Raw genomic sequence first — 13,818 nt, 5'->3', positions numbered from 1 at the left:
TCAGTTAATGAGTTGCCTCTTTGAAATTTCAGTTACTGAGTTGGCCCTTTGGTTACTCATTTGTCCCTGTGTCTTTTGGTTACCCAGTTGTCGATGTTCGAAATTCAGTTAATGAGTTGCCTCCTTGGTTAATCATTTGTCGCCCTGACTCTTGGTTAACCAGTTGTCGATGTTCGAAATTCAGTTAATGAGTTGCCTCCTTGGTTAGTCATTTGTCGCTCTGACATTTGGTTAACCAGTTGTCGATGTTCGAAATTCAGTTAATGAGTTGCCTCCTTGGTTAATCATTTGTCGCTCTGGCTTTTGGTTAACCAGTTGTCGATGTTCAAAATTTCAGTTAATGAGTTGCCTCTTTGAAATTTCAGTTAATGAGTTGGCCCTTTGGTTACTCATTTGTCCCTGTGTCTTTTGGTTAGCCAGTTGTCGATGTTCGAAATTCAGTTAATGAGTTGCCTCCTTGGTTAATCATTTGTCGCTCTGACTCTTGGTTACCCAGTTGTCGATGTTCGAAATTCAGTTAATGAGTTGCCTCCTTGGTTAATCATTTGTCGCTCTGACTCTTGGTTAACCAGTTGTCGATGTTCGAAATTCAGTTAATGAGTTGCCTCCTTGGTTAATCATTTGTCGCTCTGGCTTTTGGTTAACCAGTTGTCGATGTTCAAAATTTCAGTTAATGAGTTGCCTCTTTGAAATTTCAGTTAATGAGTTGGCCCTTTGGTTACTCATTTGTCCCTGTGTCTTTTGGTTAACCAGTTGTCGATGTTCGAAATTCAGTTAATGAGTTGCCTCCTTGGTTAATCATTTGTCGCTCTGACTCTTGGTTACCCAGTTGTCGATGTTCGAAATTCAGTTACTGAGTTGCCTCCTTGGTTAATCATTTGTCGCTCTGGCTTTTGGTTAACCAGTTGTCGATGTTCAAAATTTCAGTTAATGAGTTGCCTCTTTGAAATTTCAGTTAATGAGTTGGCCCTTTGGTTACTCATTTGTCCCTGTGTCTTTTGGTTAACCAGTTGTCGATGTTCGAAATTCAGTTAATGAGTTGCCTCCTTGGTTAATCATTTGTCGCTCTGGCTTTTGGTTAACCAGTTGTCGATGTTCAAAATTTCAGTTAATGAGCTGCTCTTATGTTCTATGATTTCCTACCTTGACAACTCATTAACCAGTGTTTCAAACAATGCACCAGGCCATTTGACGACCCCAACTCGGTTCCACAAGCGGGAAAGCAGCACCCCAAGGCCCGGTAAGGGGGCCGAATACATTCCCATCGTGAATTCCGTCCCAAATGTGAATGACAAGTTTTCAGTTAATCAGTTGCCTGCTTGGTTACTCATTTGTCGCTCTGACATTTGGTTAACCAGTTGTCGATGTTCAAAATTTCAGTTAATGAGTTGCCTCTTTGAAATTTCAGTTAATGAGTTGGCCCTTTGGTTACTCATTTGTCCCTGTGTCTTTTGGTTACCCAGTTGTCGATGTTCGAAATTCAGTTAATGAGTTGCCTCCTTGGTTAATCATTTGTCGCCCTGACTCTTGGTTAACCAGTTGTCGATGTTCGAATTTCAGTTACTGAGTTGCCTCCTTGGTTAATCATTTGTCGCTCTGACATTTGGTTAACCAGTTGTCGATGTTCGAAATTCAGTTAATGAGTTGCCTCCTTGGTGAATCATTTGTCGCTCTGGCTTTTGGTTAACCAGTTGTCGATGTTCAAAATTTCAGTTAATGAGTTGCCTCTTTGAAATTTCAGTTAATGAGTTGGCCCTTTGGTTACTCATTTGTCCCTGTGTCTTTTGGTTAACCAGTTGTCGATGTTCGAAATTCAGTTAATGAGTTGCCTCCTTGGTTAATCATTTGTCGCTCTGACTCTTGGTTAACCAGTTGTCGATGTTCGAAATTCAGTTATTGAGTTGCCTCCTTGGTTAATCATTTGTCGCTCTGACTCTTGGTTAACCAGTTGTCGATGTTCGAAATTCAGTTAATGAGTTGCCTCCTTGGTTAATCATTTGTCGCTCTGGCTTTTGGTTACCCAGTTGTCGATGTTCAAAATTTCAGTTAATGAGTTGCCTCTTTGAAATTTCAGTTAATGAGTTGGCCCTTTGGTTACTCATTTGTCCCTGTGTCTTTTGGTTAACCAGTTGTCGATGTTCGAAATTCAGTTAATGAGTTGCCTCCTTGGTTAATCATTTGTCCCTGTGTCTTTTGGTTAACCAGTTGTCGATGTTCGAAATTCAGTTAATGAGCTGCTCTTATGTTCTATGATTTCCGACCTTGACAACTCATTAACCAGTGTTTCAAACAATGCACCAGGCCATTTGACGACCCCAACTCGGTTCCACAAGCGGGAAAGCAGCACCCCCAAGCCCCGGTAAGGCGGCCGAATACATTCCCATCGTGAATTCCGTCCCAAATGTGAATGACAAGTTTTCAGTTAATCAGTTGCCTGCTTGGTTACTCATTTGTCGCTCTGACATTTGGTTAACCAGTTGTCGATGTTCAAAATTTCAGTTAATGAGTTGCCTCTTTGAAATTTCAGTTACTGAGTTGGCCCTTTGGTTACTCATTTGTCCCTGTGTCTTTTGGTTACCCAGTTGTCGATGTTCGAAATTCAGTTAATGAGTTGCCTCCTTGGTTAATCATTTGTCGCCCTGACTCTTGGTTAACCAGTTGTCGATGTTCGAAATTCAGTTAATGAGTTGCCTCCTTGGTTAATCATTTGTCGCTCTGACATTTGGTTAACCAGTTGTCGATGTTCGAAATTCAGTTAATGAGTTGCCTCCTTGGTTAATCATTTGTCGCTCTGGCTTTTGGTTAACCAGTTGTCGATGTTCAAAATTTCAGTTAATGAGTAGCCTCTTTGAAATTTCAGTTAATGAGTTGGCCCTTTGGTTACTCATTTGTCCCTGTGTCTTTTGGTTACCCAGTTGTCGATGTTCGAAATTCAGTTAATGAGTTGCCTCCTTGGTTAATCATTTGTCGCTCTGGCTTTTGGTTAACCAGTTGTCGATGTTCAAAATTTCAGTTAATGAGTTGCCTCTTTGAAATTTCAGTTAATGAGTTGGCCCTTTGGTTACTCATTTGTCCCTGTGTCTTTTGGTTAACCAGTTGTCGATGTTCGAAATTCAGTTAATGAGTTGCCTCCTTGGTTAATCATTTGTCGCTCTGGCTTTTGGTTAACCAGTTGTCGATGTTCAAAATTTCAGTTAATGAGCTGCTCTTATGTTCTATGATTTCCTACCTTGACAACTCATTAACCAGTGTTTCAAACAATGCACCAGGCCATTTGACGACCCCAACTCGGTTCCACAAGCGGGAAAGCAGCACCCCAAGGCCCGGTAAGGGGGCCGAATACATTCCCATCGTGAATTCCGTCCCAAATGTGAATGACAAGTTTTCAGTTAATCAGTTGCCTGCTTGGTTACTCATTTGTCGCTCTGACATTTGGTTAACCAGTTGTCGATGTTCAAAATTTCAGTTAATGAGTTGCCTCTTTGAAATTTCAGTTACTGAGTTGGCCCTTTGGTTACTCATTTGTCCCTGTGCCTTTTGGTTATCCATTTGTCGATGTTCGAAATTCAGTTAATGAGTTGCCTCCTTGGTTAATCATTTGTCGCTCTGGCTTTTGGTTAACCAGTTGTCGATGTTCAAAATTTCAGTTAATGAGTTGCCTCTTTGAAATTTCAGTTAATGAGTTGGCCCTTTGGTTACTCATTTGTCCCTGTGTCTTTTGGTTAACCAGTTGTCGATGTTCGAAATTCAGTTAATGAGTTGCCTCCTTGGTTAATCATTTGTCGCTCTGGCTTTTGGTTAACCAGTTGTCGATGTTCAAAATTTCAGTTAATGAGTTGCCTCTTTGAAATTTCAGTTAATGAGTTGGCCCTTTGGTTACTCATTTGTCCCTGTGTCTTTTGGTTATCCAGTTGTCGATGTTCGAAATTCAGTTAATGAGTTGCCTCCTTGGTTAATCATTTGTCGCTCTGGCTTTTGGTTACCCAGTTGTCGATGTTCAAAATTTCAGTTAATGAGTTGCCTCTTTGAAATTTCAGTTAATGAGTTGGCCCTTTGGTTACTCATTTGTCCCTGTGTCTTTTGGTTAACCAGTTGTCGATGTTCGAAATTCAGTTAATGAGTTGCCTCCTTGGTTAATCATTTGTCGCTCTGACTCTTGGTTAACCAGTTGTCGATGTTCGAAATTCAGTTAATGAGTTGCCTCCTTGGTTAATCATTTGTCGCTCTGGCTTTTGGTTAACCAGTTGTCGATGTTCGAAATTCAGTTAATGAGTTGCCTCCTTGGTTAATCATTTGTCGCTCTGACTCTTGGTTTACCAGTTGTCGATGTTCGAAATTCAGTTAATGAGTTGCCTCCTTGGTTAATCATTTGTCGCTCTGGCTTTTGGTTAACCAGTTGTCGATGTTCAAAATTTCAGTTAATGAGCTGCTCTTATGTTCTATGATTTCCTACCTTGACAACTCATTAACCAGTGTATCAAACAATGCACCAGGCCATTTGACGACCCCAACTCGGTTCCACAAGCGGGAAAGCAGCACCCCAAGCCCCGGTAAGGGGGCCGAATACATTCCCATCCGGAATTCCGTCCCAAATGTGAATGACAAGTTTTCAGTTATTCAGTTCCCTCCTTGGTTACTCATTTGTCGCTCTGACATTTGGTTAACCAGTTGTCGATGTTCAAATTTCAGTTAATGAGTAGCCTCTTTGAAATTTCAGTTAATGAGTTGGCCCTTTGGTTACTCATTTGTCCCTGTGTCTTTTGGTTAACCAGTTGTCGATGTTCGAAATTCAGTTAATGAGTTGCCTCCTTGGTTACTCATTTGTCGCTCTGGCTTTTGGTTATCCAGTTGTCGATGTTCAAAATTACAGTTAATGAGTTGCCTCTTTGAAATTTCAGTTAATGAGTTGGCCCTTTGGTTACTCATTTGTCCCTGTGTCTTTTGGTTAACCAGTTGTCGATGTTCGAAATTCAGTTAATGAGTTGCCTCCTTGGTTAATCATTTGTCGCTCTGACTCTTGGTTAACCAGTTGTCGATGTTCAAAATTTCAGTTAATGAGTAGCCTCTTTGAAATTTCAGTTAATGAGTTGGCCCTTTGGTTACTCATTTGTCCCTGTGTCTTTTGGTTACCCAGTTGTCGATGTTCGAAATTCAGTTAATGAGTTGCCTCCTTGGTTAATCATTTGTCGCTCTGACTCTTGGTTAACCAGTTGTCGATGTTCAAATTTCAGTTAATGAGTAGCCTCTTTGAAATTTCAGTTAATGAGTTGGCCCTTTGGTTACTCATTTGTCCCTGTGTCTTTTGGTTACCCAGTTGTCGATGTTCGAAATTCAGTTAATGAGTTGCCTCCTTGGTTAATCATTTGTCGCTCTGACTCTTGGTTAACCAGTTGTCGATGTTCGAAATTCAGTTAATGAGTTGCCTCCTTGGTTAATCATTTGTCGCTCTGACATTTGGTTAGCCAGTTGTCGATGTTCGAAATTCAGTTATTGAGTTGCCTCCTTGGTTAATCATTTGTCGCTCTGGCTTTTGGTTAACCAGTTGTCGATGTTCAAATTTCAGTTAATGAGTTGCCTCTTTGAAATTTCAGTTAATGAGTTGGCCCTTTGGTTACTCATTTGTCCCTGTGTCTTTTGGTTAACCAGTTGTCGATGTTCGAAATTCAGTTAATGAGTTGCCTCCTTGGTTAATCATTTGTCGCCCTGACTCTTGGTTAACCAGTTGTCGATGTTCGAAATTCAGTTAATGAGTTGCCTCCTTGGTTACTCATTTGTCGCTCTGACATTTGGTTAACCAGTTGTCGATGTTCGAAATTCAGTTAATGAGTTGCCTCCTTGGTTAATCATTTGTTGCTCTGGCTTTTGGTTAACCAGTTGTCGATGTTCAAAATTTCAGTTAATGAGTTGCCTCTTTGAAATTTCAGTTAATGAGTTGGCCCTTTGGTTACTCATTTGTCCCTGTGTCTTTTGGTTGACCAGTTGTCGATGTTCGAAATTCAGTTAATGAGTTGCCTCCTTGGTTAATCATTTGTCGCTCTGGCTTTTGGTTATCCAGTTGTCGATGTTCAAAATTTCAGTTAATGAGCTGCTCTTATGTTCTATGATTTCCGACCTTGACAACTCATTAACCAGTGTTTCAAACAATGCACCAGGCCATTTGACGACCCCAACTCGGTTCCACAAGCGGGAAAGCAGCACCCCAAGGCCCGGTAAGGGGGCCGAATACATTCCCATCGTGAATTCCGTCCCAAATGTGAATGACAAGTTTTCAGTTACTCAGTTGCCTGCTTGGTTACTCATTTGTCGCTCTGACATTTGGTTAACCAGTTGTCGATGTTCAAATTTCAGTTAATGAGTAGCCTCTTTGAAATTTCAGTTACTGAGTTGGCCCTTTGGTTACTCATTTGTCCCTGTGTCTTTTGGTTACCCAGTTGTCGATGTTCGAAATTCAGTTAATGAGTTGCCTCCTTGGTTAATCATTTGTCGCTCTGACTCTTGGTTAACCAGTTGTCGATGTTCGAAATTCAGTTAATGAGTTGCCTCCTTGGTTAATCATTTGTCGTTCTGACATTTGGTTAACCAGTTGTCGATGTTCGAAATTCAGTTAATGAGTTGCCTCCTTGGTTATTCATTTGTCGCTCTGGCTTTTGGTTAACCAGTTGTCGATGTTCAAAATTACAGTTAATGAGTTGCCTCTTTGAAATTTCAGTTAATGAGTTGGCCCTTTGGTTACTCATTTGTCCCTGTGTCTTTTGGTTAACCAGTTGTCGATGTTCGAAATTCAGTTAATGAGTTGCCTCCTTGGTTAATCATTTGTCGCTCTGACTCTTGGTTAACCAGTTGTCGATGTTCAAAATTTCAGTTAATGAGCTGCTCTTATGTTCTATGATTTCCTACCTTGACAACACATTAACCAGTGTTTCAAACAATGCACCAGGCCATTTGACGACCCCAACTCGGTTCCACAAGCGGGAAAGCAGCACCCCAAGGCCCGGTAAGGGGGCCGAATACATTCCCATCGTGAATTCCGTCCCAAATGTGAATGACAAGTTTTCAGTTAATCAGTTGCCTGCTTGGTTACTCATTTGTCGCTCTGACATTTGGTTAACCAGTTGTCGATGTTCAAAATTTCAGTTAATGAGTTGCCTCTTTGAAATTTCAGTTAATGAGTTGGCCCTTTGGTTACTCATTTGTCCCTGTGTCTTTTGGTTACCCAGTTGTCGATGTTCGAAATTCAGTTAATGAGTTGCCTCCTTGGTTAATCATTTGTCGCTCTGACTCTTGGTTAACCAGTTGTCGATGTTCGAAATTCAGTTACTGAGTTGCCTCCTTGGTTAATCATTTGTCGCTCTGGCTTTTGGTTAACCAGTTGTCGATGTTCAAAATTTCAGTTAATGAGTTGCCGCTTTGAAATTTCAGTTAATGAGTTGGCCCTTTGGTTACTCATTTGTCCCTGTGTCTTTTGGTTAACCAGTTGTCGATGTTCGAAATTCAGTTAATGAGTTGCCTCCTTGGTTAATCATTTGTCGCTCTGGCTTTTGGTTAACCAGTTGTCGATGTTCAAAATTTCAGTTAATGAGCTGCTCTTATGTTCTATGATTTCCTACCTTGACAACTCATTAACCAGTGTTTCAAACAATGCACCAGGCCATTTGACGACCCCAACTCGGTTCCACAAGCGGGAAAGCAGCACCCCAAGGCCCGGTAAGGGGGCCGAATACATTCCCATCGTGAATTCCGTCCCAAATGTGAATGACAAGTTTTCAGTTAATCAGTTGCCTGCTTGGTTACTCATTTGTCGCTCTGACATTTGGTTAACCAGTTGTCGATGTTCAAAATTTCAGTTAATGAGTTGCCTCTTTGAAATTTCAGTTAATGAGTTGGCCCTTTGGTTACTCATTTGTCCCTGTGTCTTTTGGTTACCCAGTTGTCGATGTTCGAAATTCAGTTAATGAGTTGCCTCCTTGGTTAATCATTTGTCGCTCTGACTCTTGGTTAACCAGTTGTCGATGTTCGAAATTCAGTTATTGAGTTGCCTCCTTGGTTAATCATTTGTCGCTCTGACTCTTGGTTAACCAGTTGTCGATGTTCGAAATTCAGTTAATGAGTTGCCTCCTTGGTTAATCATTTGTCCCTGTGTCTTTTGGTTATCCAGTTGTCGATGTTCGAAATTCAGTTAATGAGTTGCCTCTTTGAAATTTCAGTTAATGAGTTGGCCCTTTGGTTACTCATTTGTCCCTGTGTCTTTTGGTTATCCAGTTGTCGATGTTCGAAATTCAGTTAATGAGTTGCCTCCTTGGTTAATCATTTGTCGCTCTGACTTTTGGTTAACCAGTTGTCGATGTTCAAAATTTCAGTTAATGAGCTGCTCTTATGTTCTATGATTTCCTACCTTGACAACTCATTAACCAGTGTTTCAAACAATGCACCAGGCCATTTGACGACCCCAACTCGGTTCCACAAGCGGGAAAGCAGCACCCCAAGGCCCGGTAAGGGGGCCGAATACATTCCCATCGTGAATTCCGTCCCAAATGTGAATGACAAGTTTTCAGTTAGTCAGTTGCCTGCTTGGTTAATCATTTGTCGCTCTGACATTTGGTTACCCAGTTGTCGATGTTCAAATTTCAGTTAATGAGTAGCCTCTTCGAAATTCAGTTAATGAGTTGCCTCCTTGGTTAATCATTTGTCGCTCTGACTCTTGGTTAACCAGTTGTCGATGTTCGAAATTCAGTTATTGAGTTGCCTCCTTGGTTAATCATTTGTCGCTCTGGCTTTTGGTTAACCAGTTGTCGATGTTCAAAATTTCAGTTAATGAGTTGCCTCTTTGAAATTTCAGTTAATGAGTTGGCCCTTTGGTTACTCATTTGTCCCTGTGTCTTTTGGTTATCCAGTTGTCGATGTTCGAAATTCAGTTAATGAGTTGCCTCCTTGGTTAATCATTTGTCGCTCTGGCTTTTGGTTAACCAGTTGTCGATGTTCAAAATTTCAGTTAATGAGTTGCCTCTTTGAAATTTCAGTTAATGAGTTGGCCCTTTGGTTACTCATTTGTCCCTGTGTCTTTTGGTTAACCAGTTGTCGATGTTCGAAATTCAGTTAATGAGTTGCCTCCTTGGTTATTCATTTGTCGCTCTGACTCTTGGTTAACCAGTTGTCGATGTTCGAAATTCAGTTATTGAGTTGCCTCCTTGGTTAATCATTTGTCGCTCTGACATTTGGTTAACCAGTTGTCGATGTTCGAAATTCAGTTAATGAGTTGCCTCCTTGGTTATTCATTTGTCGCTCTGACATTTGGTTAACCAGTTGTCGATGTTCGAAATTCAGTTAATGAGTTGCCTCCTTGGTTAATCATTTGTCGCTCTGGCTTTTGGTTAACCAGTTGTCGATGTTCAAAATTACAGTTAATGAGTTGCCTCTTTGAAATTTCAGTTAATGAGTTGGCCCTTTGGTTACTCATTTGTCCCTGTGTCTTTTGGTTATCCAGTTGTCGATGTTCGAAATTCAGTTAATGAGTTGCCTCCTTGGTTATTCATTTGTCGCTCTGGCTTTTGGTTAACCAGTTGTCGATGTTCAAAATTTCAGTTAATGAGCTGCTCTTATGTTCTATGATTTCCGACCTTGACAACTCATTAACCAGTGTTTCAAACAATGCACCAGGCCATTTGACGACCCCAACTCGGTTCCACAAGCGGGAAAGCAGCACCCCAAGCCCCGGTAAGGCGGCCGAATACATTCCCATCCTGAATTCCGTCCCAAATGTGAATGACAAGTTTTCAGTTAATCAGTTGCCACCTTGGTTCATCATTTGCCACTCTGACTTTTGGTTTCCCAGTTGTCAGTTTTCACATTTCAGTTACTGAGTTGACTTTGTCTTTCTCACTCTGTGTATCTCTATCTTCTCTCTGTCTCTCTCAGTGTATGCGAGTGTCTGTGTGTGTTCCACTGCCGCCCGGCCAACCGGGTCCAAAGGCCCGCCACGTTACACACGAAAAACCCCGGTCTCGCTTCGGAGCGACGGGCACCCGGCTTCTCGGTGTCGGACCGACTCCGTTCAGATACCGTTGGATGCCCCTTGCCCCTGGCTTGCTCTGGCAGCCGGCGCGTGCAGGCCGCCCCCTGCCCCGCCGTCTCAGTGGTCGGAAAGCGGTCTCCAGCCAACGGCTGTACCTCGGCCGCGGAAAGAGGCAGCTACACAAGCGAGGTAGTGCTCTGTGCGGCCCCGCCACCCCGTTCAGCTGCCGTTGTCCCCGACCGGATCGGACTTTCCTTCCCGACGTTATCCCCGATAAGCTGCCGCTGACCGACGGCCCGTCAGCCGCTGCGGGACGGCGACACTTTCCCGAATTCGCCCGGGGCCACTTCGGCAATATAGTGTGCGCCGGAGCCGGGGCTTTCCAACGAGCCATCCCCGAACGAAATCGGACACGGGAGTCGGGAGCGACAGGCGTTCGACTGGTGCCGGGCAACCGGGTCCAAACGCCCGCCTTGTTAAACACACGTACACCCCAGGCTCGATTCGGAGCGACGGGCACCCGGCTTCCCGGTGTCGGACCGACTCCGTTCAGATACCGTTGGATGCCCCTTGCCCCTGGCTTGCTCTGGCAGCCGGCGCGTGCAGGCCGCCCCCCGCCCCGCCGTCTCAGTGGTCGGAAAGTGGTCTCCAGCCAACGGCTGTACCTCGGCCGGGGAAAGGGGCAGCTACACAAGCCAGGCACTGGTCTGTGCGGGCCCGCCACCCCGTTCGGCTGCCGTTGATCCGGACCGGATCGGACTTTCCCTCCCGAAGTTATGCCCGATAAGCTGCCGCTGACCGGCGGCCCGTCAGCCGCTGCGGGATGGCGACACTTTGCCGAACTTGCCGGGGTCCAGGCCGATAATATAGTGTGCGGCAGCGCCGCGGCTTTCCAACGAGCCCTCCCTGACCGAAATCGGACACGGGAGTCCAGAGCGATAGGCGTTCGACTGCCGGCCGGCCAAACACAGGCAATCTCCCGTCGTTGCGGACCCGCTCCAGGACAACCGGGTCCAAACGCCCGCCTAGTTACACGCACGAAAACACCTGCCTCGATTCGGAGCGACGGGCACCCGGCTTCCCGTGTCGGACCGACTCCGTTCCGGTACCCTTGGATGCCCCTTGCCCCTGGCTTGCTAGGACAGCCGGCGCGTCAAGGTGGGCCACCGCGGCTCCGGCTCAGCAGTCGGAAAGCGGTCTCCAGCCAACGGCTGTACCTCGGCCGGGCCAAGAGGCAGCTACACATGCCCGCTACTGGTCTGTGCGGCCCCGCCACCCCGTTCAGCGTCAGTTGACCCCGACCGCATCGGACTTTCCATCCCGAAGTTATCCCCGATAAGCTGCCGCTGACCGGCGGGGCGGCAGCCGCTACGGGACTGCGACACTTTCCCGAAATTGCCGGGGTCCAGGCCGATAATATAGTGTGCGCCAGTGCCGGGGCCTTCCAACGAGCCCTCCCTGGCCGAAATCGGACACGGAAGTCCGGAGGCAAAGGCGTTCGACTGCCGGCCGGCCAAACTCAGGCATCCTCCCGCCGTTGCGGACCCGCTCCCGGACAACCGTGTCCAAACGCCCGCTTCGTTACACGCACGAAAACACCGGGCTCCATTCGGAGCGACGGGCACCCGGCTTCCCGGTGTCGGACCGACTCCGTTCCGGTACCACTGGATGCCCCTTGCCCCTGGCTTGCTAGGACAGCCGGCGCCTCAAGGTGGGCCCCCGCGGCTCCGGCTCAGCAGTCGGAAAGCGGTCTCCAGCCAACGGCTGTACCTCGGCCGGGGAAAGGGGCAGCTACACAAGACAGGTACTGCTCTGTGCGGGCCCGCCACTCCGTTCGGTGGCAGTTGACCCCGCCCGGATCGGACTTTCCTTCCCGAAGTTGTCCCCGATACGCTGCCGCTGACCGACGGGGCGGCAGCCGGTACGGGTCGGCGACACTTTCCCGACCTTGCCGGGATCCAGTCCGATAATATAGTGTGCGCCAACGCCGGGGCTTTCCAACGAGCCCTCCCTGGCCGAAATCGGACAAGGGAGTCCGGAGCGAAAGGCGTTCGACTGCCGGCCGGCCAAACTCAGGCAACCTCCCGCCGTTGCGGACCCGCTCCCGGACACCCGGGTCCAAACGGCCGCCCCGTTACACGCACGAAAACACCGGGCTCGATTCGGAGCGACGGGCACCCGGCTTCCCGGTGTCGGACCGACACCCTTCCGGTACCACTGGATGCCCCTTGCCCCTGGCTTGCTTGGACAGCCGGTGCGTCAAGGTGCGCCCCCGCGACTCCGGCTCAGCAGTCGGAAAGCGGTCTCCAGCCAACAGCTGCACCTCGGCCGGGGAAAGGGGCAGCTACACAAGCCAGGTACTGGTCTGTGCGGGCCCGCCACCCCGTTCAGTGGCAGTTGACCCCGCCCGGATCGGACTTTCCTTCCCGAAGTTATCCCCGATAAGCTGCCGCTGACCGACGGGGCGGCAGCCGGTACGGGTCGGCGACACTTTCCCGAACTTGCCGGGATCCAGTCCGACAATATAGTGTGCGCGAGCGCCGGGGCTTTCCAACGAGCCCTCCCTGACCGAAATCGGACACGGGATTCCGGAGCGAAAGGCGTTCGACTGCCGGCCGGCCAAACTCAGGCAACCTCCCGCCGTTGCGGACAGGCTCCCTGACAACCGGGTCCAAACGCCCGCCCAGTTACACGCACGAAAACACCGGGCTCGATTCGGAGAGACGGGCACCCGGCTTCCCGGTGTCGGACCGACTCCGTTCCGGTACCACTGGATGCCCCTTGCCCCTGGCTTGCTAGTACAGCCGGCGCGTCAAGGTGGATCCCCGCGGCACCGGCTCAGCAGTCGGAAAGCGGTCTCCAGCCAACGGCTGTACCTCGGCCGGGCCAAGAGGCAGCTACACAAGCCCGCTACTGGTCTGTGCGGCCCCGCCACCCCGTTCAGTCGCAGTTCACCCCGACCGGATCGGACTTTCCGTCCCGAAGTTATCCCCGATAAGCTGCCGCTGACCGACGGGGCGGCAGCCGGAACGGGACTGCGACACTTCCCCGAACTTGCCGGGGTCCAGTCCGATAATATATTGTGCGCCAGCGTCGGGGCTTTCCAACGAGCCCTCCCAGACCGAAATCGGACACGGGAGTTCGGAGCCAGAGGCGTTCGACTGCCGGCCGGCCAAACCCAGGCAATCTCCCGCCGTTGGGGACCCGCTCCCGGACAACCGGGTCCAAACGCCCGCCCAGTTACACTCACGAAAACCCCGGGCTCGATTCGGAGCGACGGGCACCCGACTTCCCGGTGCCGGACCGACTCCGTTCTGGTACCACTGGATGCCCCTTGCCCCTGGCTTGCTCGGACAGCCGGCGCGTCAAGGTGGGTCCCCGCGGCACCGGCTCACCAGTCGGAAAGCGGTCTCCAGCCAACGGCTGTACCTCGGCCGGGCCAAGAGGCAGCTACACAAGCCCGCTACTGGTCTGTGCGGCCCCACCACCCCGTTCAGTAGCAGTTGACCCCGACCGGATCGAACTTTCCTTCCCGAAGTTATCACCGATAAGCTGCCTGTTACCCGCTGGCCTGTTACCCGCTGCCGGACTGCGACACTTTGCCCAACTCGCCAGGGGCCAGTCCGGCAATATAATCTGCGCCAGCGTCGGGGCTTTCCAACGAGCCGTCCCCCACCCTAATCGGACACGGGAGTCGGGAACGGAGCGCCCGCCACCGGCCTTTCTAAACAGCCCAGTCCCCAGCAATTCCCAGAAGCAACGCCTTGGCCAGCCTGGCAATTCATACACTGCAAATAGCACACATTAAC

Source organism: Somniosus microcephalus, unplaced genomic scaffold (assembly GCF_052327205.1).
Source record: "Somniosus microcephalus isolate GS21.2 unplaced genomic scaffold, FLI_Smic_1.0 scaffold302, whole genome shotgun sequence".
Classification (NCBI taxonomy): Eukaryota; Metazoa; Chordata; class Chondrichthyes; order Squaliformes; family Somniosidae; genus Somniosus; species Somniosus microcephalus.
Note: the sequence above shows the minus strand (reverse complement) of the source record.